At 40.5% G+C, this 20,066-nt stretch overlaps 1 non-coding gene across 1 annotated transcript; it reads right to left on the bottom strand.

Moving 5' to 3' along the window:
• Nucleotides 1-7,258: 7,258 nt before the first annotated feature.
• On the bottom strand, nt 7,259-7,359 carry LOC112438705 (small nucleolar RNA U13). Its single transcript, XR_003027082.4, has one exon. It is a non-coding gene; the product is annotated as a small nucleolar RNA U13 (small nucleolar RNA).
• Between the last annotated feature and the right edge of the window lie 12,707 nt (nt 7,360-20,066).

Raw genomic sequence — 20,066 nt, 5'->3', positions numbered from 1 at the left:
GGATGGTTTTAAACTATAAATTCAAATTTTAAAGTAAATGTAAGACTGTGTAGCTTATCTTGAGTAAGTTTTGCTAATTTGCATCTTTCAAAGACTTTATCCATTTCATATAAGTTGTCAAATTTTTGGTGTAAAATAGTTTATAATTTTTTTGTTATCCTTTTAATATCTCCTTTGTTCAGAGCAGCAGTTCAAATCACAGTCAAACTCTAAACTTCACTCGATGGCTTGGCATCTGTCCCATATGAGAGCAGCTCAAAGGTCAGTAAGAGATGTGGGCAGATGGGCATCCCCCTTTAGTCTCTATTCTTTCGGGGATTTCCTCTTAATTTTCTTTGTGCTGTGGTTGCCCCATACTCTGGTTCTTCTAGCCAGTAATATGTGGGGTTTATATGGAGCTTTAGCCATTCTACATAGTGCAGGCTAGAACCTGCCTTGGCCTAAAAGCTGTTAAATCTAAAAACTCATCAATGCCATTTTCTTCTTTCATATATTGGCTTCTTCCAGCATCTTCCTGCTTTTAATCACTCTCCAGTGTCTTCAGATACTGTTTTTAAAAATATATTTTGTCCTCTGTGTGTGTATATAATTTTTTATGTAGATTGATCTGATAAAAGATGCTCAGATCTTACTGGAGATGAAATCTCCATTGCTTTTTATTTTTAAACCACTACCACTAAGACTCCAAAATTATCAACTCTTTTCCATATGAAGTATAATCCACTTATAAAGAACAAGATTGTGGGGAAAATCTTTCACAGATCCTATAAGTCTGAGATAAATCACCCCAATAATTTCAGATCCTGTAGCATTTTCTTGAGTCCGCTTGAAATTGTAGGTATCAAGCAATAAACCAGGAATCCCATACCCTTCCTGGCTTTTAACAGGGCAAAAGTTTGAGTCCTCACTTTATTACACTTTGTACATCATGCTTTCATATGTGACAGTGCAGGGAATACTTAAGTCAGATAAAAGTTTATTTTACATAAAGATTTTTGCCCTGAATCCTCCTTCCTTTCCTATCCTACTGAGCTAAGCTGGAAAACCTAAAAAGATATATGAGGTTCTCTTTAATAATTTTTCCTTAAGCCCAGTGGAAATGCTACACTATCAGCAACTTGCTTTTCTCTTCCAGGATGTCCTGGTTCCTTTTATCTTCCAGGCCATCAAAAAGTCCCAGAACCTTGATCATGCTTAGATTTTAAAAAAATCTCCTAGATAAAAGAGCTAGCTAAGTGAGGGACAAGTGGAGTAAAATCCTTTCTCTTGGGAGGCTGAAGCAGGAGGATCACTTGAGCTTAGGAGTTCAAGTCCAGTCCAGCCTGGGAAACATAGAAAAACCCTGTCTTTTTTTTTTTTTTTTTGAGACAGAGTCTCACTATGTTGCCCAGGCTGGAGTGCAGTGGCATGATCTTGTCTCACCGCAACTTCTGCCTCCTGGGCTCAAGAGATCCTCCCACCTCAGCCTCCCTAGACTACAGGTGCACGTCAGCACTCCCAGCTAATTGTATTTTTTGTAGAGACAGGGTTTTGCCATGTTCCCCCAGCTGATCTTGAACTCATGAGCTCAAGCGATCTGCCCGCCTTGGCCTCCCAAATTGCTGGGATTCCAGGTGTGAGCCACCACGCCCAGCCAACTGTATATATATAAGGCACAAGAATCGCTTGAATCTGGGAGGTGAAGGTTGCAGTGAGCCAAGATCACGCCACTGCACTCCAGCCTGGGCGACAGAGCAAGACTCTGTCAAAAAAAAAAAAAAAAAATATATATATATATATATATACACATACATATATATATACACACACACACACTTTTATGTAGATTGATCTGATAAAAGATGCTCAGATACGTATATATATGTGTATATATATACATATACATATATACGTATATATACACACATATATACATTTACATATACACATATATACACATATACACATAAACACATATGTGTATATATATACACACACGTGTATATATATACATACATATATGTGTGTGTATATATACACATACATATATGTGTGTGTATATATACACACACATATATGTGTGTGTATATATATATAAAAAACCCTTTCTCTATGGTAGGGCATCACTCTACGTCTTTATCTATTCTTCCTTTCGATTATCAGTAAATAAAATGCTTATTTGTGCACAGACATCTTGATAGGCAAAGGAGAGTTGATAACTCAGGAATAGTCCTTGCCCCCAGGTCCCTTTCGTTTAACTCTGTAAATAAAAAATGCAGCAGCATGTTACAGGCTTTATGCTAAAGATGCGGACAGTGTCAGGATTCACAAAAGAAGGAACGATCAGTTTTGGCTGAGGGTGGGGGGTCCAGGTGAGATTCTGTGTGTGAGTACGTGTTGGCAAGGTGCACAGAGATGAGGGTGAAAGAACTGGCAGCTCAGGTATGGAGATGCCAGGCCTGAACCCACCTGGTGTTTTCAGGAAACTACAGGGACATTTGTATGTTTGGTGTGTAGGATATGAGGTATGATAGAAGGGGAGGCTGGGGAGGGAGGAAACATGAAGGGCTTTGTTACATGGTTAAAGAGTTTGGACTTCATTTTGTAGAGTATACTGAACTGTGAAAAATGTCTTAATCAGGACAATAGCAGGATTACCTCTATGTTTTAGGACATGCATTTATTTCTGTATGTTCTTGATGCTTGTCAGGGTCCCTCCCTAAGGAGTTGGTCTGAGAGGTAAGAGATGGGATCACAGGGAGGAGACATGGTCAACCATCTGGTCTAAAATTAGACTACAGTCATCTATTGTGTGCTACACTGAGCCTCTTTTCATGCCAGATATGGTCTGGGGACCAGACCTGTTTGGACATGGCTTGGGTGAGAAACTGGTTGCCTTTTCCAAAGATGATTTGGATTTCAAGAGGAAAATCACAGCATCAGAGTTCCAAGCAAAGGGGCACTGTAGGCCAGCAAGACTGTGCAAAACTTAAAGGTGCAAAACTTAAAGCTGCAAAACAACCAGAATTAAGTCTACCTGAGAACATCGCTGGGAAGAAAATTGAGGCCATAGGTATAGCTGGAAATAAAATTGAGAAGTGTTACCATACTGCTACTGCTTAAAAATCAGAAAGAAAAGAAGAAAGATGAATTCAATCTCTTCCTGAAAGCAGGACTAAGAGGTCCAGGCATGATGCTTGGAGCTCTAAAATGAGCGTAATAATGGAAAGTTGGGAGCTGCATGCAAATGGCACAGGAGAAATGTGTTTTTCCACAAGTCTACCTTTTCTTCTCAGGATCCGAAGGTCCCCACCAAAATCAGGGCAGCTTCTACAATAATGGGCTTAGGAAAGAGTTAGGCAGATATTCTCAAACTGTCTGTGGCTCACTGAGCCTCAGGCCAATCTTAGCTAGTAATGACATTTATAATGTGACAGTGCCTAAACCACTTGCCTGAAATGAACTATAACATGACAGTTGATTAAAACTATGACTTACCTCACCGGGGTCTTTTCAGAAGCAACCCCATCAGAAGCTGAATCTGTAAGGAGAGAGAGATTAGGAGGCCAAGGTCATAGGTGTATTCCCTGTATGGGTCACTTCATTCTGCTCTGCAATCCCATATCTCCTGTGACTTCCCCCAAGATAGGTTAAATGCCCTTTCCAAATGCTCTCATAGAACCCTCTATCTATCCTATTACAGCACATGTTATAATTTACTGGACCTGCTATTTAATTTTCTTTCTTTCCTGTCAGAAGGGAGTGAGGGAAGCCACCGAGTGGAGGTTTCTTTCTGCAATGGCAGCATGTGTGTGGCATGGTGGGAAGCTCTGAACCCAGAACACCTGCTTCCAAGTCCTTGCTCTACCACTGAATAGTTTGAAATTGAACCTGTTTCTTCAACAATAAAGAGGAAATAATGGCACTTATTACATGCCATTATTAATGAGCCAATGAAAGTAAGGATTCTTTACTAAGGGCTATTTGGATGTTAATTAATCATAATATTAACCAGTCTTGAGACTGTCCTAGCAGGGTGGGTGCGATTGAGGTGGCAGAGGTATAGGGAGGGCATTTCTGAATGAAACTGATAGTACAGAAGAGGGAAGAGGAGGGGAGCAAGTAGGGGCACAGGGCGTAAGCAGTGGAAAGACAAATGAAAAGGAAGAGAGAAAGGAAAATGAAGAGGGTCCCAGAGCTGTGCTGTTGAATACAGTAGCAGTAAGCCCCATGTGGCTATTAAGCTAGTTCAAATTGAGATGGGCTGCTAGAGTTGTTATAAAAAAAAATGAAAAATGGCTCATTGATAATGTTTATGTGACATGCATGTGAAATTATAATATTTTTGATATATTGGGTTAAATAAAATATAGTATGAAAATGAATTTTATCTATTTAATTTTACTTATTTTAATGTGGCTACTAAAAAATGTAAAAGTATGTATGTGGCTTGTATTTGAGGCTTGTGCTACATTTCTATTGGGCAGTATTACTCTAGGGTATTTGCTGTCCGTGAAATAAGTGATAAGGAATATAAAAATTTTTGAGAATTTGGCTTTTCAAAGTAAAGTCAGGGTACATGTAAAAATTGAATTTATCTCACAAATTTATCCATTTTTAAAGTTAATTTCACTGACATGCTTTAAGCATCTGTTCTGTGCCAAGGACTGAGTACAACACAGGCCAAGCCCTTCAGGAGCTTACACTGTAACCATAGATGAGGATGGGAGAGTCTCTTGTAGCTCACAGTATTCCATGGTCATCAAGAAAGTGTTTGACTGACTCTAATTCAGTGTCACCAGACTAGGGGTCCCCAAATGTATCTTCAAGTTAAGAACAAACAACATGATGCCAGGAAACCTAACTTGGTTTGAATGTTTTTCTTCTTGCTGCTGCCAGGGTGCCTTTGAGTGTTTCAATGTCGCATGTGGACTTAGATGAAGGGCAGGCTTTCGGGAGCTGTATTAGCTGAATCTGTAAGGAGATGGTGCTTAGGAGGCCAAGGTCATAAGTTTGTTCCCTGTATGGGTCACTTCACTCTGCTCTGATCCATGCCTCAGACTTGCTCCCTGTAAACCCAAGCCAGCTGTCTTGTAAATATGCTTTGAATCACTTGGGGAACAGGGCGAGAACATATGCAGGGAGCTGGGCAAATCTATCACCACCGATGGATTGGAGCAACAACTGAAAACACATTCTCAGTCAAAAGCAAGGAATCCCGGGAGGAGAGCCCATAAAACTTACATATCACCTCATACAGTGGACCCAACTGAAACCAACTTTTCCCTGCACATTTCTGCCTGAAGTCATTAACTAGGATGGAGCTTGTAGGGCAACGCTTCTGGAGGCCATAGTTCCTCGATAGAGCAGAACACAGGCAGCGTTCACTGGGAATTCAGACTTCTGCTAAAGGTGGTGTTGCCAACAAGCACGTGGGGCCTCCCTGTTTGACCTACAGAGATTGTTTAGACTTGGAAATATGGGCACCTATCTCTTGAGTGACCTGTCTGCTGGTAATATTTACATCCACATTCACACAGAAAGGTGGTATGTTTTAATTCCAAGCTGAGATTCAGCCCCATGCTCCTCACTGAAGCATCGCTGACAGAAAGGCTGGTCTGGGATCTCCAGCTACACAAATAAATACTGAAGCAAGGCCTAACAGGAAGACCCTCACTACCCAATTTCTTCCAGATGGCAGTGATGGATGGCTGTATGTTTATGTTTACTTGGTTTCCCAGGTGACTGGTGTCCTGGTTTCCACTGGTCATGGTTTGATGAGCATTTCTTCGAAGATGTGAACTGCCTACCCCAACGGCCCAGCTCTTGGCCCAACAGTCCACACCACGCTCAAGATTGTCAAGAGGTCATTGTGCTTGTTGGATGGCTAGTTAACTCTTTACTCACCACTTCTTCCCTGACCCTCTTCTTGTAAATTTCTAAAACTAGCAATACAAGATTCAAATCTAAATCATCATACAGAACTGCATGTTGGGCAGAATAATGGCCTCCAAAGTATCCATGTCCTAATCTCCAGAACCTGTAAACATGTTACCTTTCTTGGCAAAAGGGAATTAAATTTGCAGATAAAATTAAGGTTGCTAATCGCCTGACCTTAAAGTAGAGAAACCAGCCTGGATTATCTGGGTGGGCCCAATGTAATTACAAGTCTCCTTTAAAGGGGAAGAGGGAAGCAGTAAAGATGGTCAGAGGATGAGATGTAAGAGGGACTCGACCTGCCCTTGCTGAAGGAAGGGGGCCACGAGCCAGAGTAGTGTCCTCTAGAAGCTCTAAAAGTCAAGAAGAGAATTCTCCCCTAAAGCCTTCTGAAAGGAACTCTGCCCTGCTGATGCCTCAGTCTTAGCCCGGTGAGATGCATGGTAGACTACTAATGGAACTGTAAGGTAATACATGTGTATCAATTTATGATAATTGCTTATAATAATTTGTTATAGCCACAGTAGAAAACAAATACACACCTAGACAGGTTGAACACTCCTTGGCCTCCACACTCTGCTTAATGTAAGAAGTACTCCTTCCCTTAGCACAATGTAACCTAGTGGAATGCATTCTTCCTCAGGGTTGCTAGAGGCTGGAGCACACACATGGCTTTCTACAAAATTTAGGAAAGTGAGCAATGATGGAACCCTAATTGGAGAAAATATGTAATCACTCATCAAGTCCTCTTGGTACTATCTGAGTAGAGAGAAAGCACATGGGCTTTGGCATCTAGCAGACATTGGTTCAAATCCTGGCTCTGACATTTAATGCCTGTGTGATCTTGAGTGAGTTAGCCTCCCAGATGTTCAATTTCTTAAGGGACACATCACACCTACCTCATGGGGTTGTTGTTGTAAAGAGTAAAAGAGTAAATAAAATAAGGTGTATAAAGTACCTATCTCAGAGCCTGGGGGGCAAGATAGAAATCCAATAAATCATGTTATCTTCTACCTTCTTTGTAATCATTTCTCAGATCTCTCCTGTTGTCTCCAATCTCATGACCCTGGATCGAGTTAGTTTCATCATATCTCTTGCCAGGACTGTTTTAACAGCTCCTAAAGGGCCGGCTCCAGACTCCAATCCTTCTTCACAGCCTCTACAGCTATCTTCCTAAAACATAGATTTTCTCATAACTCCTCTTCTGCTGTAAAATCTTCAGCAGCTCCCTGTGGCTTTTGGATGAAAAAGTGTGAAGTCCTTTTCAAGGTTCGCATGTATATTAGTCTGTTTGCATTACTCTAAAGGAATATCTGAGACTGGATAATTATTTTTTTGTTTAGGTAAGGTGGATAATGTGCTGTTGTAACAAGGTTCAAGGGTGGCATATCTCATACATGCTCATGAACAGCCAATCATCACACTCTTGAACTACAAAAGAATTGGGTAACATAAAGAAAAGAGGTTTATGGCCAGGCGTGGTGGCTCACGCCTGGAATCCCAGCATTTTGGGAGGCTGAGGGGGGTAGGTCACAAGGTCAGGAGATTGAGACCATCCTGGCTAACATAGCGAAACCCTGTCTCTACTAAAAATACAACAAATTAGCTGGGTGTAGTGGCGGGCGCCTGTAGTCCCAGCTACTGGGGAGGCTGAGACAGGATAATGGCGTGAACCCGGAAGGCAGAGCTTGCAGTGAGCCAAGATTGTGCCACTGCACTCCAGCCTGGGCGACAGAGCAAGACTCCATCTCAAAAAAAAAAAAAAAGAAAAAAAAAAAGAGGTTTATTTTGGCTCACAGTTCTGTAGGTGGGGACCTCCAGAAGCTTCCACTTAAGGTGGAAGGCCAAGGGGGACCTGGCATGTCACAAGCCAGAGAGGGACCAAGAGTGAAAATGGGGAGGTCTCAGACTCTTTTAAACAACCAGATCTTGAATGAACTGAGTGAGAACTCACTCATCACCAAGGGGATGGTGTTAAGCCATTCATGAGGGATCCATCTCCATGATCCAATACCTCTCACCAGGCCCCACCTCCAACATTGGGGATTACATTTCTTTTCTTTTTTTTTTTTTTTTGAGACAGAGGCTCGCTCTGTCACCCAGGCTGGAGTGCAGTGGCGTGATATCGGCTCACTGCAAGCTCCACCTCTGGGGTTCACGCCATTCTCCTGCCTCAGCCTCCTGAGTAGCTAGAACTACAGGTGCCTGCCACCACGCCTGGCTAATGTTTTATATTTTTCGTAGAGACAGTGTTTCACTGTGTTAGCCAGGATGGTCTCGATCTCCCGACCTCATGATTCACCCACCTTGGCCTCCCAAAGTGCTGGGATTACAGGCGTGAGCCACTGTGCCTGGCCAGGGGATTACACTTCAACATGAGATATGGAAGGGACACACACCAAAACTGCATCAGTATGAATCCTTCACAACTTCACCTCTGTCCCTTGCCTCCTTTATCTGTCTAGCCTAAGTTCCTTTCTTGTCATGTGTTTTTCTCATTTCTGTGCCAATGTTTTTTTTTTTTTCTTTTCAGCTTAGTTGCTATTTTCTATCTCTGTAATTCCTGCTGCCTCCCTTTTTACCTAGAGAGCTCCTTTTATCTCTTAAGGCCCGTTTTAAATGTCACCACTTTTGCAAAGTCTTTTCTAATTCCTCCAAGAAGTTAAGCACTCCCTCTGCTGTTTCCACCATACTATGTACACTGTAGAACTTATCAGACTGCACTTTGATTATCATTCTACATTTTCTGATGACAGAGACAATGCATTTTGCACCTTTGCTCTCAAAGCTTAGAATATTTGCTTTCCTTATAACATATACTCAATATAAAAATATACTTAATATTTGTTTTTATTAGTATGAATAAATGAATGAACAAATATTATGTGAAGAACTCACATCTTTAAAGCTGTTTCCAAGGAATGGAGTTATACTTTTTGCATCCCAGGCTAGCTGACCCAGGATGGCCCTTCTGCGATGTTGTGCATACAGCGAGTCTTCTAACATACTTGGATTATTGAGCAACTTCGCATTTATTCAGTAAGGTTTTAAGGATTTTAGTCAGGTCACTTTTTCATTTAAAATTATTTAGTTGTTTCTCCTTGCTTTAGGAGAAAGTCCAAAGTCCTTAGGAGGCTATTTAAGGCCTTAGGTGATTTGACACCTACATATCCCGCTTTTTAATTTGCTGACTACTCTGCACTCCAACAAAACATTTGTAAAACAATTTCTTAAACATGTCTGGCCTTCACTCTCATCTCCATGCCTTTGCAAATACCATTCCTTTACCCATACCTCAATCTTCATCTAACAACTTCTTACCCTTAGAAATGAAGCCCAGGCATCCTTTGATCCAGGCATCCTTTGATACAGGAAGTCTTCTCTGACATTCCCCTTGTCTATCCTGGTTCAGATGCCTGTCCTTTGTATCCCATGAAACCCACTACCTCTATCATACAACATATGGCAGTGTGCTTTTAACTTTTTAATTTATTTTATTTAAATAATAGGAATGTAGCCACATAGAAAAAGAGAGAGAGAGGTAGAAAAAGAAAAGTAAAACATGTCATACCACCACCAACAGATCTTTGTGCCCAACTATTAACACTTTCTGGTTAACTTTCAGAAAAATTATTTATGTATCTATCACTCTACGTTACCCATAATCTTTTTATTTATAAATAAGATAATATTAAATATGCTACTCTGCATCTTGCTTTCTTCACTTATATGAGAAAACATTTTTATCCCAACACATAGACATCTACTTTAAGATTGTAATGGCTGGCCAGGCTCACTGGCCTACACCTGTAATCTCAGCAGTTTGGGAGGCTGAAGAGGGCAGATCACCTGAGGTCAGGGGTTTGAGACCAGCCTAACCAACATGGTGAAACCCCATCTCTACTAAAAATAAAAATTAGCCGGGCATGGTGGCAGGCGCCTGTAATCTCAGCCACTTGGGAGGCTAAGGCAGGAGAATCGCTTGAACCTGGGAGATGGAGGTTGCAGTGAGCCGAGATCAGAGCATTGCACCCCAGCCTGGGCAACAAGAGCAAAACTCCATAAAAAAAGAACGAAAAAGAAAGAAAGAGAGAAAGGCAGGGCAGGGCAGGGCAGGGCAAGGCAAAGCAAGGCAAGGGAAGGCAAGGCAAGGCAAGGCAAGGCAAGGTGGAAGGAAAGAAGGAAGGAAGAAAGAAAGAAAGGAAAGAAAGAAAGAGAAAGAAAGAAAAAGAAAGAAAGAAAGAAAAGAAAAGAGAAGAAAAGAAAAGAAAAGATAAGAAAAGAAAAGATTGTAATGGCCAAGGAGTTCAATACCAGCCTGGCCAACATAGTGAAACCCTGTCTCTACTGAAAATACAAAAATTAGCCAGGCGTGCTGGCAAGTACCTGTAATCTTGGCTACTCCATAGGCTGAAGCATGAGAATGGCTTGAACCCAGGAGGCTAAGATTGCAGTGAGCCGAGATCATCCCACTGCACACCAGACTGGTTGACAGAGCTAGCTAGACTCTGTCTCAAAAAAAAATGTATATATATAGCAATGGCCAAATAGTATTCCTGTAGCAATAAAGCAGTAACTTTAATGAATAATTAAATAAAAGCAATAAAAGATAACTGTAGCAATAAATAACTTTATTTAATGATAAAATTGATGAATACTCAGGTTATTTTCAAGTTTTACAATACTGTCCATCTTAGGTTACATTTGTAAGTATATATTTAGGATAAATTCCTAGTAGTGCATCAAAGGACATTTAAAATTTTAAAATATGTTGCCAAGTTGTACTCCAAAACTTTTGCACCAATTTAAATTCCCACCCACAGTATACAAATGTGTTTATTTTAATCTTTGCTTTCCAACCCCACATATAGCAAAACTTTCTAGTGTTTCCCTTTTTGATGAAATATCTCTTTGCTGTTTTGATTGCATTTAAGTATTTTCAGTCAGGTTGAGAATCTTTTCATATATTTCAGGTCATTTGTTGTATTAGTCAGGGTTCCCTAGAAAGACAGAACTAATGGGACAGACGTATATAAAAAGGGGACTTTATTAAGGACTATTGGCTCATATGATCGCATTGTGAAGTCCCACAATGGGCTGTGTGCAAGCTGAGGGGCAAGGAAGCCAGTCGGAGTCCCAAAACCTCAAAAGCAGGGAAGCCAACAGTGTAACCTTCAGTCTGTGGCCTGAGGCCTGAGAGCTCCAAGCAAGTCAGTGATGTAAGTCCAAGAGTCCAAAAGCTGAAGAACTTGGAGTCTGATGTTTGAGGACAGGAAGCATCCAGCATGGAAGAAAAATGAAGGCCGGAAGACTCAGCAAGTCTGCTCATTCCACATTCCTCTGCCTGCTTTATCCTAGCCGCGCTGGCAGCTGATTAGATGATGCCCACCCAGATTGAAGGTGGGTCTGCCTCTCCCAATCCACTGATTCAAATATTAATCTCCTTTGGCAACACCCTCACAGACACATCCAGGAACAATATTTGTCTCCTTCAATCAAGTTAACACTCAATATTAATCATCACATTTGTATTTTATCTTTTTCTGAGAACTACCTGTTTATATTACTTGCATGTAGTTATTGTTTTCTTTTCTTTTCTTTTTTTTTAATTTGGTAAAACTTTTTGAAAATTAAGTAGCCATTTATCTGTCACATTTATTTTGAACAACCAATGTAGTATTTGTCCTTAGACTTTGGCTATGGATTTTTTTATTTTTTATTTTTTTTGCCATATAAATGTTTTAAATTTTAAGTTCTTAAAATTTCCTTTCTGGCTTCTGGGTGTGCTGTGTATTGAATGTATTTTCTTGGCTGCTTTTGTTTACCTATTAACAGGAGGACCTTTCAGTCACCTTTCTATTCCCGGTGCTTAGCAGAGGGACCTGCCCATAGACCACTGGATACCAATGGAATGAGGAGATGAGTAAGTGTGAGCACACATGCTCCTACTGGCATAGATTGACATGTTGCCAAAATAAAACAAAAACCAGGCTGACAACGGTTTGAAAACGTCTCTGGGATTTTCGTGGGCAAATGCGAGCAGTTACTTGATTTTAATTCCCACAAGCAGGCCAGAGTACATGATTCTGTGTGGCTCCCACTTACCTACAAACTTTACCAGTTTTACCACCACCTCTATATCCCTTAGTCCATGTTCAAGGATCCAGGTTCAATAACCTAAAGTGTGTGGGCCAGGTAACAGGGTAATTGAGCAAGAAATTAGAGCTGGGCTCTCACAGAATAGAATTCAGGTCACGTTTTTGTCCGCTTGCCCAGCCAAAATTGCCTTTGACAAAAGCAGAAAATTTCCATCTTTTTTTTCTTTTCAGTAAAGCCCTTTTCCCCTTAATAGATAGTTACATATGTAGATAGATAGACAGATAATCTGTCTAGAGCTACATATTTATCTACATATCCACAAACATAAATACATATAATAATGAATTATTATCACTATGTAGAGATATCCAACAATTTCTATTAGGGAAATAAATCTTTTATTGAAGTTCAGAGAGAAAAGCAATCTTTCCTTTCAGAGTTTCAAGGCAACCAATGAACAATTTGTGATTCTAATGTGAAAATGAATATACATTTTATAGATTCTCCTGGAAACTTAAACTGGTTATATACTAGACTGTGACTATTTATATTATTTTTTCTTACTTACAAAATCATATCTTAAAATGCAGAAAACACATTAGTATTATTTCACTCATGCCATGTAATAACAACAAAAATAATATTTGTACAATGTATTACAGTGTTCATTTGTAGGCACTTTCTTGTTTACCAATCTCAACAAAATGGTAAAACAGGAATTATTACTATTGTCTCTTTCATTTTTGTGTGACTCATGCAAACATATACTCTTGGTAAGATGAAATACGAACCTTGGCTGACTCCAAATGTAATGTTTTTCCTGATAAAACACTAGGGTAAAAAAAACAGTGTGTTTTCTTTATGTAGTCCTTTTACCTCTCCTCCCTAGCATTAGTTAGGTAGGAAATTCAGAATTGGGATTCAAAGGGAAAATGTCCATTCATGCCAAAAGATTATTTTAAGAGGCAAGAAGAAATGAAAAATATATAAGGAATTTTATTACAATATGCTACAGCCACCATATACCTCAGTCCATGTTCAAGGATCAAGATTCAATAATCTAAGCCATGTGGGCCAGGTAATGGGGTGGTAGAGCAAGAAATCAGAGATGGGCTCTAAGAGATTAGGATTCAGGTCAGATTTTTGCCCACTCACCAGTCTAAAATTGCCTCCAATAAAAGCAGAAAATTCCAACCACGCCCCCCCCGCCCCCCACCCCCACCTCAGGTGTTTGCTTTACTGAAGGCAAGAAGTCCTGGGTCCTAAGGAGATCCTGTGTCTGCTCTTAAAAGCTGGCAGGGCTAAGAGGGCCAGACAGTCTTAATTGAGAATTTCTTAACTTAATTGAGGTTGGGTTTCAATTCCAGTCTTGGAAGAAGCCGTATCTCTCTAACCATCTCCCTTGTCAATGCACAAATCTCACCCCAGTCTGCTTGTTGAGAAGCATGAGAAGAAAGGTCCTTAACTATGCAAAGCCATGGTTCTGATCCACACTGTATGGTTTAAAAGAAATTTAAGTTTACTCCTGGACTCTTTCCACATGTTCTTGATATATCATGAATTACAAAATAAATAAAAATCCTCTTTTGGAGAGGTCAGTGTCCAAGCAAACTAAGAGAGACAGATTGGCTCAAGCTGGTGGCCCTCCATTTTCCTGCATATAGTTATAACTTAAGAAATACATACCACTTTAGACAGGTTGCTTCCAAAGTATAGAGGCTGTTAGAAACCACAGCACTGTGACTCCGGCATGACATTCTCATTGATTTCTCAGTCATCTCACCAGGATTCTTACGTGAAATTGAGAACAACTTCCCCGATGGCAAGTGCCCCGTACGTGGGGAACTTCTGTTTTTTGGTATCCCTTCTCCCCAGCCCATCCTGGCCTCTTGACTGGCCATGTCAATGTTAAGACAGGATAATAGTAGCTTTGGAAGAGGATTGGGCAATGAAAGAAAGTGTAAGGAAAATGTCCAAATAGAGTCCCAGAAAAAAATCTGAGTTATAGAATTGGCCAGAATCTGACAGTAGGTAAACTCAAGAGAAGACACTCAAGTGGAACAGAGGCAGAAACAGAATCTATGGGCAAATCTAAGGTCTAAGTCATAAGGAGTTAATAAAGAAGCAAAGCACAGAAGTCACGGTACAGAGATAGTAGTCACAATAGTCCAGTTAAATTCTAAAAAACAGCAGGGACGTCCTCTTTTAGAAGCCCTAGCTCCTTGACCTGTGGACATGACTCTTCACTTTGAGACCAAGGGTTGCAACCCTGAATTTCAGGAATAGAACAACAGCTGCCTGTACTGCAGCAGGAGCAACAATGATGCAAACATTGATTGGCTCTGCTGCCAGAGCATCACAAGTCCGGGAAACAGGTTGGTTCTGAAATGTCAGTGGTCAGGCCTGTGGGAAGAACTAGTAAGGAAACTCCAGTCATGGGAATCTCCAGGCTCTGTGTCCATGCTTGTATTCCTTGGCCTTACTACTACTGTCAGCTTTAGCTCTTTATTTTTCTTGTTCCTGGTTAAAATACTAGTTTAACGTTTTTCTTTTTGATTTTGTTTTGTTTTGTTTTTGAGACAGAGTCTTGCTCTGTTGCCCAGGCTGGAGTGCAGTGGCATGACCTTGGTTCACTGCAACCTCCTTCTCCTGGGTTCAAGTGATTCTCCTCTTTCAGCCTCCCGAGTAGCTGAGACTACAGGCACACACCATCACGCCAAGCTAATTTTTGTATTTTTAGTTGAGATGGGGTTTCACCATGTTGGCCAGGCTAGTCTTGAACTCCTGACCTTAGGTGATCCACCTGCCTCGGCCTCCCTGCCTCGGCTGGGATTACAGGCGTGAGCCACTGTGTCCGGCCTCTTTTTGATTTTTAATTGTATTTTTTAAAAAATTAAAAAAGTACTGCATGATCATTGTAAAAATTCAAGTAACTTAAGAGTATACAAAATACAAAGCAAGAGTGCCATTCTCACACTCTACTCTCACTCCCCAGTGGAAACCAATGTTAAAAATTAGACCTGTACACCTTTAGAATTTTTCAAGGTTATTATATTTTTGAGTATGGTCACTATATATATATATATGTGTGTGTGTATATATATATGTGTGTATATATATGTGTATATATATGTGTATATATATGTGTATATATATGTGTATATATATGTGTGTATATATATGTGTGTGTACATATGTGTGTGTATATATATATGTATTTATATATGTGTGTGTGTATATATATATATATATATTTTTTTTTTTTGAGACAGAGTCTGGCTCTGTCGCCCAGGCTGGAGTGCAGTGGCGTGATCTCGGCTCACTGCAAGCTCCGCCTTTTGGGTTCACGCCATTCTCCCGCCTGAGCCTCCCGAGTAGCTGGGACTACAAGTGCCCGCCACTACACCCAGCTAATTTTTTTTTTTTGTATTTTTAGTAGAGACGGGGTTTCACCATGGTCTCGATCTGACCTCATGATCCGCCTGCCTCGGCCTCCCAAAGTGCTGGGATTACAGGCGTGAGCCACCGCGCCTGGCCCCATCACACTGTATATATTATACTGCAACTTTTTTTTTTTTTCTCATTCACATATTACAGATTCCATTCCATTTCAATATATATGTGTCTACCTTATTCTTGTTGATGGCTACATAGCAGTCATAGTAGAAATATGTAAAATGTATTAATCACCCCTCTATTAATTTGCTATTATAAATAATGTTGCCATGAACATTGTAATACAAGTATTCTGGCCCATTTGTACAAGGATTTCTATAGTATAAATTCTTAGAAGCAAATTGCTGAGTCAACAGGTATGTATGCACATTAAAATTTTTTATAGGTCCTGCCAAATTCCCTTCTTTGTTCCAGTTTATACTTTCACTAACAGTGTTTGTGAGACTCTTTCCTCCACACCCTAATCATCACTGGATGTTATTGCTTATTTCACAAACCAGAGTCTGATTTGATTTACAGTCCAGGCTTGGTAGCTACGGGCCTGGCACTAATCTTTTGGTTCTGAATGCTACCCTGGCAGGCTAGAAACCCTGGTGTAGGCTTCTTTTTCGTTTGTTTGTTTGTTGAGATGGAGTTTCACTCTAGTTGCCCAGGCTGGAGTGCAATGGCATGATCTCAGCTTACCGCAACCTCTGTTTCCCGGGTTCAAGTGATTCTCCTGCCTCAGCCTCCCGAGTAGCTGGGACTACAGGTGCGCGCCACCACACACAGCTAATTGTTTGTTTTTAGTAAAGATGGGGTTTCACTGTGTTAGCCAGGATGGTCTCGATCTCCTGACCTCGTGATCCACCCGCCTCGGCTTCTTGACTTCTTCTTCTGCTACTACTACTCTTGCATACACTGGGGATTATAAAAAATTTGATACCAACAATTTCATACATTTTTCAGTTTACATAGTGTCTTCCCTATGTGAGGATTTCATTTGATCCTCACAAAGTTTCTGTTAGGTGTGTAGGGAGGAAATTTTTATCTTGGTGACTCAGACCAGCTTTCTTAAGTTCACATGGTTAATAAAGGAAAGAACTAGGACTTGAATACAAGTTGGCTAAGTTCAAAATCCAGGTTCTATTTGCCATTTCCCCTTCTTCCTCTTTGGAACAGATAACCATCAAAAAGTTTGTGTTTCTATCAATTGCTTTCTATTCATTTGAGATGTCCACGATCTCTAGAGAAGCTCAAGTTTGTTGATTGGTTGGATGGATATGGAGCTGCTGTAATTTGTGACTTAGACGTATCAATGTTGCTTATAAAAATGCTTTTACAATTTCAATATTCTGGCATGTAACCCAAGATGACTCAGGGCAACATCTCCAGGAAAAGATGCCTGGCAGGGTGCCAAGAGGCCTCATGATGACCTTATCTAGTAAGTCTCAGTGCGGCAATTGGAACCAGACCTGTCAGACCCCAAAGCCTAAGCCTTTTGCATTTACTCTATGCACTTCCTCGTATAGACCAAGATGCTCAGGGCAGAAGATCAATGCATTCTTTCCTTATAGGCAAATTACACGAGAAGCCAAATTCTCAGAAGGTTGCATGCTGAGCATGGAATCAGAACAAGGAGAGTTCAGGGTGTCAAGAAGTGAATTTCAGCTCAAGTAGCTGAAGGCATGCTTACCCATTAGGGAGTCACACATTCAAAATCCAACAGATTCAGAAGAGTGTAACATAGATGAGTGAAGCATGTCAGGGAGCAGGCGATGATAGGGAATAGTGGGGACTATGGGGGGCCAACTGGAGAGTGCATGCCCTTCTAAAGGAGGCAGCCATGGCATCATAGCTACAGCCCATTGTGGCCAGCCTGGTTAATCTAGGTTTTCCCAATTTTTCATGAAAGGCTCGATATATGGATTTTTCTATGTGAAATTAGTTAACAACTTATTCAACTTTAAAAAACAGTATGACTCAATGCAGTGTGGACCAGACTTGATCTACCAGCTGCTGGACCGTGAAGTTTTACTACGGGTAAACTTTCACCAAGAAAACTTCAATTCTCCAAGCCATTTAAAAATGGCATCTTCACCTCTAAACAAATCAAGATCAGCATTCTTCAGATCTTCCTTTTTCCCCTTTGGGGCCAACCTCTGTTTATGGCCATTCTCCAGATAGAATAGAACATATTTCATTCTATTTCCTCATACTAAAATACACTTACATTTCAGTCATATCTTCTTGGAGGATTCCCATCTCAACTTTTGATTGGATTCACACTTACGTAGCATGACTTATTCCTTTGCATTTTTATTGCTACCATTATTATTTTTGGAGTTGTCATTCTTATGCTAGATGACTTTGCTGCATTGAGTGTGAATTTTACTAATTGACCTCTCAGAGACACACCAATTTCCAAGTCCTAAGAGGTCTTTCACTGCTGTTATATTGTGGGGACAACAAGATTATTTTGCCTTTTCAGACATTAAGAAATTGTTTTTAAGTAAACACATAACTTTATTGCCTTACAGATTATTATTTACTGAATGATTTATTCTCCTAAGAGAATTTGGCGAAGGAAGTGAACAGCTTATAGGAGAAGAAGGAGAGAATAGGGAAAGCTCTTCTAGATACCAAAACAAGCAAGAAGAGTTGGGCTGGATTTTAATTCAAAATAAAGTCTGAACTTTTCTTCCCCATCTCAGTGATGCTGAATTGACCCTCCTCCTCTCCAAATGGAGAGATGGCAGCTCCTGCCTTGTGGCACACGGTAGCCTTCAGGAACCTGAAACCATCACTGAAAAGTGCAGGAGGAGGGAAGGCACCCAGAGAATGGAAGGTAGCTCTGCCCTTCCTCAGGCACATCACATCATGCCAACCCATATACGACATTGTAATGCATCGGGTACATTTCCAGAAGAAATGAACTTGTGAATTTCACAGCATTTGGGCATGGGGACTTCACCAACATCTTCAGTCATATTCATAATCAACTAAAAATACTATCTTCAGTTAACAAGTGTTGGTAACATTATAAAAGTATTATTTCTGAGACTAGTTCAATTTTTAAAATTCTTTTCTTTCTTTTTTATGTGTTCATTTTTCGTTATTTTTATTCTTTTAAAAAAATTTTTGATTATCTTTTCCTTTTTTTAAATCTTTGATTTATTTTCTGTCTTCAAAATCTGTTCCCATGTAATTCAAAATTTACTAATCAGACTACCATCTTGCCTTTAGTGTTGAGAGATGACACACAATGACACATTACAAAATAGATGACATTCATCTAGAATCTAAATAGCTAAGAATCTAAAGCAACCAGATCTTTCTCTCTCCCCCACATGGTCTTGTACAATGACACTGATGCCCACTCAAATGAGCCTGATATCTTCTAACATTCTAAAATTTACCTGAATCATGATAAAGATTATTTTTGCTCTGTAAAGGGTGTCCATTGTTTTCACTGTATGCCAATTCTTTGAAACTTAGAAATCCAAAATAAAAGACTTCCCAGTGCATCCTTAGCCAGAAAATTCCCCACATTTGCTTCTTGACAAGTCTACCAGATTATCCACAAATTTTGGGGGTTTCTACTCCTTAAACCCAGGTGGTGAAGAACATGGTTAAACAGACATGGGCTCAAATCTTGTCCACTTATACCTATAATCTTGGGCAAGTTGGTCAACTTTCTGAGTTCAATTTCTTTAAGTGAAAATTGAGAATAACAATATCTACCTCATAAAGTATTGGTGTGGGGATTAAATGAGGTAATGTGTAATAACTATATATATATATATAATAATCCTTTAATAAATGTTGCTGCCAACATCTTTTTCAACTCAATCACCTGTTAGAGGGCAAATCAATGACAATGAGGCATATCAAAATGCATTCTGCCCTGAAGGAACCCCCTCCTTTGCTGGAGAGAAGCTGCAAACACCCATGCAACATTGAGACCAATCTAAGACCCTTTGCAGGAAAGAGCTTAAGTGACCAGCATATGATGTCAGCATTGCAGGCACTGAGAGATATTCTTACTCCTCCATTTTCACCTGGTCTCTATTGCAGAGCTGCAGAACTGGGACAGAGGAGACCAAGCTCCCAATCTTCCTACCCAGTGTGCTTTACAACCTGCAAGCTGCAGGCTGAGCCTCACAGCCAGCCAGGGATAGTGGATACAATTATCTCCCAGCCCTTTGAAGCTCCAGTCAGGAATATCTGTTGTCACTATCACACGTGATTAGGACAGCAACGTCCTCTTGCAGAAGACATAACTCTTTGTACATCACCCTCCTTCCACCCCTGTTAGAGATCAGGAAGTGTGGAGAGAGGGTGGCTGGCCTCTCTCCTTTTGGTCCAATTTCACATATTGGATTCCCTGCATTAATAAATTGGTTACATTTGCCCAGCATTTGGCAGGCAAGGTTTCTAATAACATTCTGATCCCTTCAGAGAACATGAATCGCTGGCATGCAGGGGGTTCTGGTTACCTCCTCCCCCACTCTCTGCTGCTAAAGGTCCTATACATTAGTAGGGGTCAGGCGCTTGCCTGGGCCAGGGCAGTCTAGGACAAGGGCCATGGCTTCGAGGCACTGTCACAGAGCTCA

This window comes from Pan paniscus, chromosome 1, assembly GCF_029289425.2.
Source record: "Pan paniscus chromosome 1, NHGRI_mPanPan1-v2.0_pri, whole genome shotgun sequence".
Classification (NCBI taxonomy): domain Eukaryota; kingdom Metazoa; phylum Chordata; class Mammalia; order Primates; family Hominidae; genus Pan; species Pan paniscus.
The sequence above is the reverse complement of the archived record's forward strand: the minus strand, read 5'-3'. Positions and strand labels throughout refer to the sequence as shown.